Genomic DNA, 13793 nt, shown 5'->3' with positions numbered 1-13793 from the left:
AAAAAAAAAGAGAGAGTGAGAGAGAGAGAGAGAGAGAGAGAGAGAGAGAGAGAGAGAGAGAGAGAGAGAGAGAGAGAGAGAGAGAGAGAGAGAGAGAGAGAGAGAGAGAGAGAGAGAGAGAGAGAGAGAGAGGAAAAGCAGAGAATACAAGTGAATGGAGAGGAAAATGTGCCAGAGGCAAGGGTAACAAAGGGGGACACAGGAAGGAACAGAAAAAAATGGAACACATGAACGTGGAGAAATGAAATGTAGAAAAAGAAAGATAGAGGGTGGTTGGTATTGCCGGAGGGGGAGGGGGGAGGATTGTGGGTAAAGTGGGAGCCTGACTAGAAGAGGAATGGGGAGTCCCCCTTCCCCTAGTTTAGGGGAAGAGGATGCAGTGATTGTTGGGAAAAGAGGAGGGAAAAAAATTAAGTTTGTCCAGGGAAAGGGAATCATGTCGGAAGATTTTAGTTTTAAAGAACGCGATAAAGCAGCTGTCATATGTGCAAGAAAAGTGACAGGTTAGATAACAAGAACTTTTCAAACCAGAGATGCCAGACCAATGATACTTTTTTAAACACTGGTGGAATATTGGGTCTCTCTAGGGAGGAATATTGTTACAAACAGTCTCATTAAAAACTAAAGAAATGGTTGACCTAGACAAAATGCAGAGATTTTTTTCTGCCCGAATCTAATGAATAAAACATATCTTATTAGGATTGCTTAACATTTATATATTTGTATTCTCTAGAACACAGGCGAGAGATACACAATAAAAAATTGTGTATCCCTTGGAAAAAATAGAGGGACTGGTTCCAAATCTGCAAACGCAAATAACTCCTCATGTGGCAAGAGTCATGACAAGAAGTGCAATTCAGCCTTGAAAAGCAGTGATACAATAGGTACGTTGAGAGACAATTCGATCAACATTAACGGGATCAAGACTTTTCAACACTCTCTACAAACACAAGCGGCATGACTAACTAGTCCTTCAAACTGTTCAAGTGAGAACATGATAAACCCCTCCAAATGATACGTGATCAACTGGGCTGCGATTCATACGTCAGATTGCGAACAGCGACATCTGTCAGACTCGGTGATGAGACCACCAACCAGGAGGCCTTGTAAAAGACCGGGCTGCAGGGACAATGATCCCCTGAACCATCACAAAGTAGGTAAGAGGTATGCTGCTTACTTAAGAGTGACTACTTACGAGAGATTTAGCTCTTGAAGTCCTGGGGAAGAGGTAAAACGGGAGAAGAACGATAGGAAAGTGTGATGGAAAGTGCAGGAAAGGAGGTGCTGAATGGACATAATACATAGAAAGGACCGGAAGGGAAGCCAGATAGTTGGGGGAATGGAGGGGGGGGGGGAGAGGAGGAGCAAGGGGACTGATGGTGATGGGGAGGTAAAGGAGAAAAAAAAAGTGTGCAGTGAGACAAAAATAAACGCGGACGCAGCAACAACCAGACTGGCGACAACACCAACTGCAGGGCATTACTGGTGCAGCCGTCGAGTGACTGTGCTGATGCTGCTTCTCCTCATCTTCCATCTGCTCCATGTTCCTTTCGCTCCTTTCCTTACCACTGCTGCTCCTCGCCCCGAGGCTTCTGCTACCCACTACCGACTAGTTGATGCTCCTGTGGCTAAGCTGTAACTAATTACTCTGTTGCTACTTCTACCGATCCTCTTGCTATAATGTTAAATTTTCCTGTTCTCATATCAGTGTGAGCAAGAGCAGGTTGTAAGGCAGGCAGGCAGGCAGGCAGGCAGGCAGGCAGGCAGGCAGGCAGGCAGGGTGTAAGGCAGACAGGCAGGGTGTAAGGCAGACAGGCAGGGTGTAAGGCAGACAGGCAGGGTGTAAGGCAGGCAGGCAGGCAGGCAGGTAGGCAGGCGCTGAGCCAGGAGGCAGGCAAGCAAGTAGGCAATATCACGCATGTGATGATGGCGCCAGCATCTCCCTCCACGTGACGTCCATTACTTCATGCTCTTGTTTTGACACGCTCTCTCTTCACTTGTCATGCTCTCCGTCTTCACTAACAATGACACGCTCTCTCTTCACTTGTCATGCTCTCCGTCTTCACTAACAATGACACGCTCGCTCTGCCTCTGCTGTTCTGATACCCCTCTCCCTCCTTCTCTAGCCAGGGAAGAGATGATGAAGATTAAGCCACCCAAGAGGTGGCACGGGCACGAATAGCCCGTAAGCAGGGTTGTTGTTGTTATAGATTCAGCTACTCGGAACATGTTCTAAGTAGCACGGGCTATGGTGAGCCCGTAACTTACCTGGCACAGGAGCGGGACAAGTAGGACGGGCTATGGTGAGCCTGTAACTTACCTGGCACAGGAGCGGGGCAAGTAGCACGGGCTATGGTGAGCCCGTAGTGGACTTACCTGGCACAGGAGCGGTGCTCATGTAAGCAGGGAAGAGACCTTCTATATATATATATATATATATATATATATATATATATATATATATATATATATATATATAGGTGGGGGGGGGGGAGGGGGGGATGTGTTGCTGTGGTTCACCTCGGGGGTTACAAGTGTTGCCACCACCAACACAGGTTCAGTGTGCGAGCGCTTGTGCGTGCATATGTTGCGTGCGCATACAAGAGTGGGTTGCATATGCATGCGCGTGCACGTATACACGTGGGCGCCCGTGAACGTGTGTGCGTGGCCGCTGTTTATAATGAGTATAACCTGCAAAGTGAAGTCTAAAAATTTAAAAATTATGTACCCTTCACCAACCATGACAGCCCACTCGCTCAAAGTTTTATGGAAAACTTCACTACCATCATTCTGCTATCACCATAAACACTATCAGTCACTCTCGCCTACGCAGCCCTTCGTTTTAAAACGCCCTCGTAACCCTCCCCAATCCCCCTTCCCCCGTAACCCTCCCCAATCCCCTTCCCCCCGTAACCCTCCCCAATCCCCCTTCCCCCCGTAACCCTCCCCAATCCCCCTTCCCCCCCGTAATCCACCGAATCCCCTTCCCCCTCCTCTCACAACGAATTTCTTCCCCATCCCATTCAATCCCTTCTCTTGTAACTCACCCCCATCCCTCCAACGGAACCCCGTACCCATAACACCGCCCCCTCTCTCCCTTTCACATTAACTCCTCCCCCCCCCCCATCTTATCCCCCTTCCCATGCACCCCCCCCCCCCGTCCCGGACCCCTAAGCCCCACCAAAACCGAGTGATGGGTACAAAAAGGACATAAGTCACGGCGATAAATGAGGCGGAATCCTCATTAACTAAAAAAGATCTTAAATTGCCATCAGAAAGTTCGCTCATCCGTCGTCCGCTCTAGGAGCCTCGGACGCGCCGGGTAATACAACTTCCGGATATTATGAATTGTCTTCGTTATAGCTTCCCCTCTCAAGGAGGCGAGGAGGCCCCGGTGTTTCCATTTTCTTTCCCGGGTGACGGTGGTGATGATAGTGAATGATGGTGATGATGGTAGTGAATGGTGATGGTGATGGAAGATGACAATGACGTCAGTGTCAGCATTCAGTTTCTCTTCTCAATATATGCGCCCGAGCAACCCACCTAACCAATAGAAAACGTCGATATATCATATTCACGTTCTGTGATAGCGATAAAAACACACACACACACACACACACACACACACACACACACACACACACACACACACACACACACACACACACACACACACACACACACACACACACACACGAGGTCTCTGGACTCACAAATACTTCCCCGCAAAGAATTATATTCTTGTGGGTAGCGAGGAAGGCACGCAGGCGACCCTGGCGACCATAATAGACCTCAGTTCACACGCTTAACAGTGCTGATTCTCCACCCACTCGACGACGCCTCTGTTATGTTTCCCCGCCTGAAGCCTAGTACAGAGCACAAGCTGACGAGGACCGGCGCAGCTCGAGCTTCGCTGACGACAATACTTCAGTATCGTATGACGTATTACAATACGACATCAGACTTCACAAACACCGCAAATCATAGCGGCGTGCACCATCAGCAAGGCGCACAAGTTAATGCTCAAACAAAGGCACAACGCTCAGGAAGACGCACAAGTTCATGCTCAAACAAAGGCACAATGCTCAGTAGGACGCACAAGTTCATGCTCAAACAAAGGCACAACGCTCAGTAAGACGCACAAGTTCATGCTCAAACAAAGGCACAATGCTCAGTAAGACGCACAAGTTCATGCTTAAACTAAGGCACAATGCTCAATAAGACGCACAAGTTCATGCTCAAACAAAGGCACAACGCTCAATAAGACGCACAAGTTCATGCTCAAACAAAGGCACAATGCTCAGTAAGACACAACACAACTCGGGGTCACAAGCACCACTTTGTCCTCGTCTACTGTGAATAAGGATCTCTTCTTCTCAGTTGATTCGCACGTGCCAATGATCGGCGGCAAGTAGCAACAATCTGACGAGTCGCCTGGGGCCTTGCCGCACGGCGGACAGAAAAAAATAATATCCCAGACGACTTACCGGGTCCTATACAGGTTCTCTGGTCATATGATTGGCTAAGTGGACTTAAATTAGATTGGAGTCGAATCAAATTTTCAAGATGAAATTGATGGAAACAACTGTGGCCAATCAGACTAGGTAGTGAAAAACAGCTCTAGCCAATCGGACAAGACGATGAAAACAGATCCAGCCAGTCAGACAACACGGTGAAAATAGCTCGAGCCAATTAAACAAGACGTTGAAAACAGCTGTAGCCAATCAGACAACTCATCGAAAACAACACCAGCCAATCAAACCAGACAGCCAATCCACCGTAATGGCCGGCAATCTTTCCTCCTGAAGAACACCAGTCAAGGACTGGCCTTTGTTAATGCGTTGGTCGTAAGAGGAATTGCCTCACGTCGGGTGATCTGAAGTAGCCCTTCACCCACCTGAAGGACAACTACCTGTGGTACATGTGCTGCCCTTCGCCCTCCTGAAGGGTAGGTGACCGAGCAACCACACTGGTGGAGTATGGAGTTGCATTCATGCACATAACTCCCAAACCCTCGACCACCACCTGTAGGGACCAGTTGCCTCACTAACTGGCCTGCACTCGACGCGATAAGCCGCTTTCCAATTATTTCTGGCCTAGCCAGTGAAGGCCAGAACAGTTGGGGAGCGCTGAGGCATTAACACCAGACGGGGACATGAACAAACAGCTTACGCGGCGCGGAACACAAAAATAACATCAGTGATTCCCAACACAATGAAGAGATCCAGTAGAAAATATACAAAGGAAAAGAGAGCAACGCCAGGCACACGTGTGTGTGTTACAACTTGGGGCACAACACAACCCCGTCACAACAACGACAGCAACACCCACATCCAACACGAGATAAAACCAACACACAAATGGAAACCTATGTAATAAAACTCATCGGACCCGCGTCAAATCACATGCGAATTTGCCTGCATCAAATATTAAATCGGGTTGTATATAACAGACGCAATACAACTTAAAAAACACTCTTCAATGCATCAATGAAAGGCAGATTCAGGGCCCAGGGAGAGGAGCAGGTGGGCGTGCGCGCATATACACACGCACAAGAGTCTATGTACTTACACCTACCCCGTAAGTACATCGGGTTACCCTGAGGGAGGTTGCAAAGATCAACGTCTCATCGTCCGGGTCTCTGACCAGACATCCCGGTAGGTGGTTTGCTCAACCAGGCTGTTAGACTTCGCTACTCTCAGTGTGACGTCTGAATAACAACCTTTGGAGATATTTATCAAGTTCTCTTTTGAACACCGTGAGAGGTCGGTCAGTTATGCCTCTGATGTATAGAGGGAGAGTTTTGAAAAATCTGGAGCTATATATATTGATAGAATTCTATCGGGTACCAACTGCACATCTACTTTTTAACGTGGCTTTCATGCACTTCCTGCCATACTTCCTGGTCTCTTAATGTGTTATTTCCATGAGCAGATTTGGAACCAGCCCCTCTAATATTTTCCAAGTGTAAATTATAAAGCGTAATAATCAGAAACTTCCACGGATTTTAAATGGGGCTGTTAGTGTGCAACATTATTTCACCCTGGATAACACTAGCGTATTACAAGGTACCAGTCTTCCATCTCTTGGTCCAAAGGTTCTTGTTATCCACCGTCATTTTCTTGCAGTTGTGACACCAACTGATGTACAGTAGTCAGACACCAGCACACTTCAAGACGTAGACAGACCTCAGCACACTTCAAGACGTAGACAGACACCAGCACACTTCAAGACGTAGACAGACCTCAGCACACTTCAAGACGTAGACAGACACCAGCACACTTCAAGACGTAGACAGACCTCAGCACACTTCAAGACGTAGACAGACACCAGCACACTTCAAGACGTAGACAGACACCAGCACACTTCAAGACGTAGACAGACCTCAGCACACTTCAAGACGTAGACAGACACCAGCACACTTCAAGACGTAGACAGACACCAACACACTTCAAGACGTAGACAGACACCAGCAGACTTCAAGACGTAGACAGACACCAGCACACTTCAAGACGTAGACAGACCTCAGCACACTTCAAGACGTAGACAGACACCAGCACACTTCAAGACGTAGTCAGGCACCAGCACACTTCAAGACGTAGACAGACACCAGCACACTTCAAGACGTAGACAGACACCAACACACTTCAAGACGTAGACAGACACCAGCAGACTTCAAGACGTAGACAGACACCAGCACACTTCAAGACGTAGTCAGACACCAGCACACACTGACGTACAGACCAAAGCATAGACAGAAAAAAAACACAGAAAACGCGCTCAGCTCATTATCGCTAACAGCACACTTAATCAATGTCCTCTGGCTCCTTTACGCTAAGGCAAGCATCCGAGTTCACTTTGTCTGAGAAAGGAGTTCAAGGCCAAGCTAAATGCAACACATATTCCTTGCATGCCGGCGCAACAACTGACACCCATCCACAATGAATGCAATACAAACACATTAGTTCCAACAAGCGAAAAACGTCGTCATATATATCTTGAGGTTATCTTGAGATGATTTCGGGGCTTTAGTGTCCCCGCGGCCCGGTCCTCGACCAGGCCTCCACCCCCAGGAAGCTGCCCGTGACAGCTGACTAACACCCAGGTACCTATTTTACTGCTAGGTTTTACTGCTATACCTTGACGTCACGTCGTCAAGGTATAGTGATAGCTTCTCACCCCCCTCCCCAACCTTCACCCTTCCCCGGCAAAACTGGACAAATTACATTTGTATAACCATAATCTATGTTAATAACATGGACTCATTGAAGGACTGAAGGAAAGATCCAATATTTACAATGTTTGCAATGAGACCATTGTATACAGCACCTTGAGAGAGGATGTAGGTTACATACGAAAATTAGTTTCTAATACACGTAAACACAAACTGAGTTTTTCCTTCACCTTCATTCAATCACTACGGCACTGTGTTAAGGTTCTCCATTGATCCAATGTTGAATAAAAGTTACTGGAGAATGTTTTGTCCACTTGGTTTATCAGTTACATGTTCCTATAACGTGAAGTACAGCCCATAGTTCACACCATAACACCGGTGACATGTAGCATTCACATAAAGCTACACAATCTTACCCTTCGCTTGCCAAGAAGCACAATGAGTCCAGAGAACACACGCAGGCGATGAGTCACAATAACGTGGCCGAAGTATGTTCACCAATCCACACACTAGAAAATGAAGGGACGACGACGATGTTTCGGTCCGTCCTGGACCGACAATCGACTTGAGAATGGTCCAGGACGGACCGAAACGTCGTCGTCCCTTCATTTTCTAGTGTGTGGATTGGTCAACAGAGAACACACCTATATGGAAAATCGAGGTGCTGGCCTTCAGTTCAAAGCATCCATTCCTAGCCAGTGATCCGCAGGTTGCTATGCACTTCCCTCTGTCACACGCCCAGTCAGAATCATATGAACCTATGACCGGGCTACACTCACGGTCGTTTCAGGACGACATTCTCACATATAGCAGGCCACAGCCGGCCCTAACAGCTGCTGGCGATGGAGACCCTGCATACACCCAACAGCCTCGCCAACTGGCCCTCATGGGCCCCTCCTTCACTTTATCGAAAATTCGGTCCACCTGCGCTTCGTCAAATCGCAATTTCGGCTCCGCAAGGGGTTTTGTGCTCGATGTGTTTTTAACACAAGCCTTTGTAGACGACATATTAATCCACCAGTGTCCCCAGCCGCCTTGTTGTAAAGCTGGGCAGCGACATACAAACTCAAATGGATATTAGCTTACATCACCTCGTCCTCTCCTTCCCCCTGAGCGTGACCCGCATGCCTTCGTGTCTTCACGGATTGCTGGTTTTTATTCCTTACCATTTCTTGATGATTATTAATACTGCTGAAATACTATATTTTAATAAATGATTAATATATATATATATATATATATATATATATATATATATATATATATATATATATATATATATATATATATATATATATATATAACCGCATGGGAAACTAAATTCTACTCACTTTCGTGTATTTAAGACAATATTACGGAATACAACACGATGAGAGAGGTCCAGTGGTGAGAATACACGCAATGACTGACAGACTAATCGAGAGATGACATAACTCGACTAGCAGGGCACCTAAAACTAGTCTGGTGAAGGGAAGAAAAGAAGGAGTGTATAGAAGGAAACTTATCCCCCATAAGTAGACATGCAGGAGAAGGAGAGTTAAGGAGCGAGGGAAGATAACAGAACGGTGTACTAGGAGTAAATGTATTAAAGAAGAAAAGCAATATGGGAGGATTAAAGCTCACCTCCCTATCTCATAAAGATCACACCATAACCTTTCCTCCCTGTTACCCTGTTACCTAGCAGTAAATTAGGTACCTGGGTGTTAGTCAGCTGTCACGGGCTGCTTCCTGGGGGTGGAGGCCTGGTCGAGGACCGGGCCGCGGGGACACTAAAAAAGCCAGATAGATAACCCCACCCACCCCCACAAAACACCCACCCCCCTCCCCTCGCTAATACACAACACACACCACAAAACACCCCCACACCCCCTCCTCTCCGCTAATACACAACACACACACCAAACTCCAGTAATGACCCACAGGGAGAGACAGGCAATAAGTGACAGCTATAAAACTCTGGCGACTCATCCCTTCTTTCCCCTCTTTTGAACCACTCAAATTGTACACAAATTTTTTGAGCCCGCCTCTCCCCCTCTAGAGAGTCCTCCTCTACCCTCTATATCCCTTCACTCCCCTCTAGAGCCCTCCTCTTCCCTCTGCACAATACAAAACTGAGCCCCCTGCTTGTCCCTGAAGCATTGCACAATACAAAAGAGGTCCCCCCTGCTTTGCCCTGAAGCATTAAATAGAATAAAAAGCCCCGTTATAGCACTCAGATCATAAATAAAGCACTCACACGGAGCATGAATAAAGCACTCACACGGAGCATGAATAAAGCACTCACACGGAGCATGAATAAAGCACTCACACGGAGCATGAATAAAGCACTCACACGGAGCATGAATAAAGCACTCACACGGAGCATAATGAAGCACTCACACGGAACATAAATGAAGCACTCACACGGAACATAAATGAAGCACTCACACGGAGCATAATGAAGCACTCACACGGAACATAAATGAAGCACTCACACGGAACATAAATGAAGCACTTCGGCCTCCCCCCCCCCCCCCCGCCCACACTCTGACTCTCATCAGCGGGCCGTGGAATAATTTAACATTACTCAGCTATTACCCTTAATCATATTAACGTTAACTTGACGGACGACCAGGGGAGTCTGGCGCCAGAAATAGACTCGGGAATGAGAAATGAATCGGCTGACTGGTTCAGTAATTTACATGGCTATAGGGCCGTGCGCTTGTGTGACGCAAGGTCAGCTCTACGGACGGGTGTTTGTGTGACGCAAGGTCAGCTCTACGGACGGGCGCTTGTGTGACGCAAGGTCAGCTCTACGGACGGGCGCTTGTGTGACGCAAGGTCAGCTCTACGGACGGGTGTTTGTGTGACGCAAAGTCGGCTCTACGGACGGGTGTTTGTGTGACGCAAGGTCAGCTCTACGGACGGGTGTTTGTGTGACGCAAGGTCAGCTCTACGGACGGGTGTTTGTGTGACGCAAGGTCGGCTCTACGGACGGGTGTTTGTGTGACGCAAGGTCGGCTCTACGGACGGGTGTTTGTGTGACGCAAGGTCGGCTCTACGGACGGGTGTTTGTGTGACGCAAGGTCAGCTCTACGGACGGGTGTTTGTGTGACGCAAGGTCGGCTCTACGGACGGGTGTTTGTGTGACGCAAGGTCGGCTCTACGGACGGGTGTTTGTGTGACGCAAGGTCGGCTCTATGGAAGCTGTAAATGACTTTTTTTTTCCTGCTACTAGCGGTGTAAGACCACATCTCACGAACACGCTTACTTTTCCTGCTGGTATCCTCCCTCCTTTCCCTTCCCCCCCCCCCCCCCCCTCTCTCTCTCTCTCTCTCTCTCTCTCTTCCCTCCTTCCCCTCCATTCTCTTTTTTTCTACCGTTTCCTAATGTCTTTTCTCCTACGACCCACCGACGATCTAATGTAATAATCTTCCCAGAATTTGTTGGCAAACAAAAATTGAAATTGTTAAATTAATTCAGGCAAAAAATCACATACACTTTTAGACGGCTTCCATTTCTTTACCTCCGGGAAGGATTTCCGATGCAGAATACTGAAGTAATGTCCCCAAGATGAAACTTGGCGGCTACACAAACTTGAAATGATCGTCTTGAAATTTTTGGTCGGCAAGCACTCGCCCCTCGCCCCGTCGACATCATTGGTCCTGCCCGTCGACACGGTGGGTCCTGCCCGTCGACACGGTGAGTCCTGCCCGTCGACACCATTGGTCCTGCCCGTCGACACCATTGGTCCTGCCCGTCGACACGGTGGGTCCTGCTCGTCGACACCATTGGTCCTGCCCGTCGACTCGGTGGGTCCTGCCCGTCGACCCGGTGGGTCCTGCCCGTCGACACGGTGGGTCCTGCCCGTCGACCTGGTGGGTCCTGCCCGTCGACACGGTGGGTCCTGCCCGTCGACACCATTGGTCCTGCCCGTCGACACGGTGGGTCCTGCCCGTCGACACCATTGGTCCTGCCCGTCGACACCATTGGTCCTGCCCGTCGACACCATTGGTCCTGCCCGTCGACACGGTGGGTCCTGCCCGTCGACACCATTGGTCCTGCCCGTCGACACCATTGGTCCTGCCCGTCGACCCGGTGGGTCCTGCCCGTCGACACGGTGGGTCCTGCCCGTCGACACCATTGGTCCTGCCCGTCGACACGGTGGGTTCTGCCCGTCGACACGGTGGGTCCTGCCCGTCGACACGGTGGGTCCTGCCCGTCGACACGGTGGGTCCTGCCCGTCGACACGGTGGGTTCTGCCCGTCGACACGGTGGGTCCTGCCCGTCGACACGGTGGGTTCTGCCCGTCGACACGGTGGGTCCTGCCCGTCGACACGGTGGGTTCTGCCCGTCGACACGGTGGGTCCTGCCCGTCGACACGGTGGGTCCTGCCCGTCGACACCATTGGTCCTGCCCGTCGACACGGTGGGTTCTGCCCGTCGACACGGTGGGTCCTGCCCGTCGACACGGTGGGTCCTGCCCGTCGACACGGTGGGTCCTGCCCGTCGACACGGTGGGTTCTGCCCGTCGACACGGTGGGTCCTGCCCGTCGACACGGTGGGTTCTGCCCGTCGACACGGTGGGTCCTGCCCGTCGACACGGTGGGTCCTGCCCGTCGACCATGTGGGTCCTGCCCGTCGACACGGTGGGTCCTGCCCGTCGACCATGTGGGTCCTGCCCGTCGATACGGTGGGTCCTGTCCGTCGACACGGTGGGTCCTGCTCGTCGACACGGTGGGTCCTGCTCGTCGACACGGTGGGTCCTGCTCGTCGACACGGTGGGTCCTGCCCGTCGACACGGTGGGTCCTGCCCGTCGACACCATTGGTCCTGTCCGTCGACACGGTGGGTCCTGTCCGTCGACACGGTGGGTCCTGCTCGTCGACACGGTGGGTCCTGCCCGTCGACACGGTGGGTCCTGCCCGTCGACACCATTTACCTGGTTACCTGGTTGATGGGGTTCTGGGAGTTCTTCTACTCCCCAAGCCCGGCCCGAGGCCAGGCTCGACTTGTGAGAGTTTGGTCCACCAGGCTGTTGCTTGGAGCGGCCCGCAGGCCCACATACCCACCACTGCCCGGTTGGTCCGGCACTCCTTGGAGGAATAAATCTAGTTTCCTCTTGAAAATGTCCACGGTTGTTCCGGCAATATTTCTTATGCTTGCTGGGAGGACGTTGAACAACCGCGGACCTCTGATGTTTATACAGTGTTCTCTGATTGTGCCTATGGCACCTCTGCTCTTCATTGGTTCTATTCTACATTTTCTTCCATGTCGTTCACTCCAGTACGTTGTTATTTTACTGTGTAGATTTGGTACTTGGCCCTCCAGTATCTTCCAGGTGTATATTATTTGATATCTCTCTCGTCTTCTTTCTAGTGAGTACATTTGGAGGGCTTTGAGACGATCCCAATAATTTAGGTGCTTTATTGCGTCTATGCGTGCCGTATATGTTCTCTGTATTCCCTCTATTTCAGCAATCTCTCCTGCTTTGAAGGGGGAAGTGAGTACTGAGCAGTACTCAAGACGGGACAACACAAGTGCCTTGAAGAGTACAACCATTGTGATGGGATCCCTGGATTTGAAAGTTCTCGTAATCCATCCTATCATTTTTCTGGCTGTCGCAATATTTGCTTGGTTATGCTCCTTAAACGTTAGGTCGTCCGACATTATTATTCCCAAATCCTTTACATGCTGTTTTCCTACTATGGGTACATTTGATTGTGTTTTGTACTCTGTATTATGTTTAAGGTCCTCATTTTTACCGTACCTGAGTACCTGGAATTTATCACTGTTAAACATCATGTTATTTTCTGATGCCCAGTCGAAAACTTTATTAATATCAGCTTGAAGTTTTTCAATGTCCTCAGCCGAGGTAATTTTCATACTGATTTTTGTGTCATCTGCAAAGGATGATACGAAGCTGTGACTTGTATTTTTGTCTATATCTGATATGAGAATAAGGAAAAGCAGTGGTGCAAGGACTGTACCCTGAGGTACAGAGCTTTTCACTGCACTTGGACTAGATTTTATATGGTTGACAGTTACTCGCTGAGTCCTGTTTGACAGAAAACTGAGTATCCAGCGTCCTACTTTACCGGTTATTCCCATTGACTTCATTTTGTGTGCTATCACGCCATGGTCACATTTATCGAAGGCCTTTGCGAAGTCCGTGTATATCACATCAGCATTCTGTTTCTCTTCTAATGCCTCAGTGACTTTGTCGTAGTGCTCAAGTAGCTGTGAGAGGCACGATCTTCCCGCTCGAAATCCATGTTGGCCTGGGTTATGAAGGTCATTGGTCTCCATGAAATTGGTGACCTGACTCCTAATCACTCTCTCAAATACTTTTATGATGTGCGATGTTAGTGCAACTGGTCTATAATTTTTTGCCAATGCTTTGCTCCCTCCCTTGTGTAGAGGGGCTATGTCTGCTACTTTAAGTACATCTGGTATCTCCCCCGTGTCCAAGCTCTTCCTCCACACTATACTGAGTGCCTGTGCTACCGGCACTTTGCATTTCTTTATAAATATTGAATTCCATGAGTCTGGACCTGGGGCCGAGTGCATGGGCATGTTTTCAATTTCTTTTTCAAAATTTAGTGCGCTCGTGTTTATATCAGTTATATTTACCGGGGTTTG

At 49.2% G+C, this 13793-nt stretch overlaps 1 protein-coding gene across 5 annotated transcripts in view; it reads right to left on the bottom strand.

Annotated features, from left to right (window-relative positions):
• The window catches only part of LOC123754415 (fat-like cadherin-related tumor suppressor homolog), a 669154-nt gene that overhangs the window by 452975 nt on the left and 202386 nt on the right, over window positions 1-13793 (bottom strand). The window lies entirely within an intron of this gene.

The sequence above is a fragment of the Procambarus clarkii genome, chromosome 18, assembly GCF_040958095.1.
Source record: "Procambarus clarkii isolate CNS0578487 chromosome 18, FALCON_Pclarkii_2.0, whole genome shotgun sequence".
Taxonomy (NCBI): domain Eukaryota; kingdom Metazoa; phylum Arthropoda; class Malacostraca; order Decapoda; family Cambaridae; genus Procambarus; species Procambarus clarkii.
This window is presented reverse-complemented; position numbering and strand designations above follow the sequence as displayed.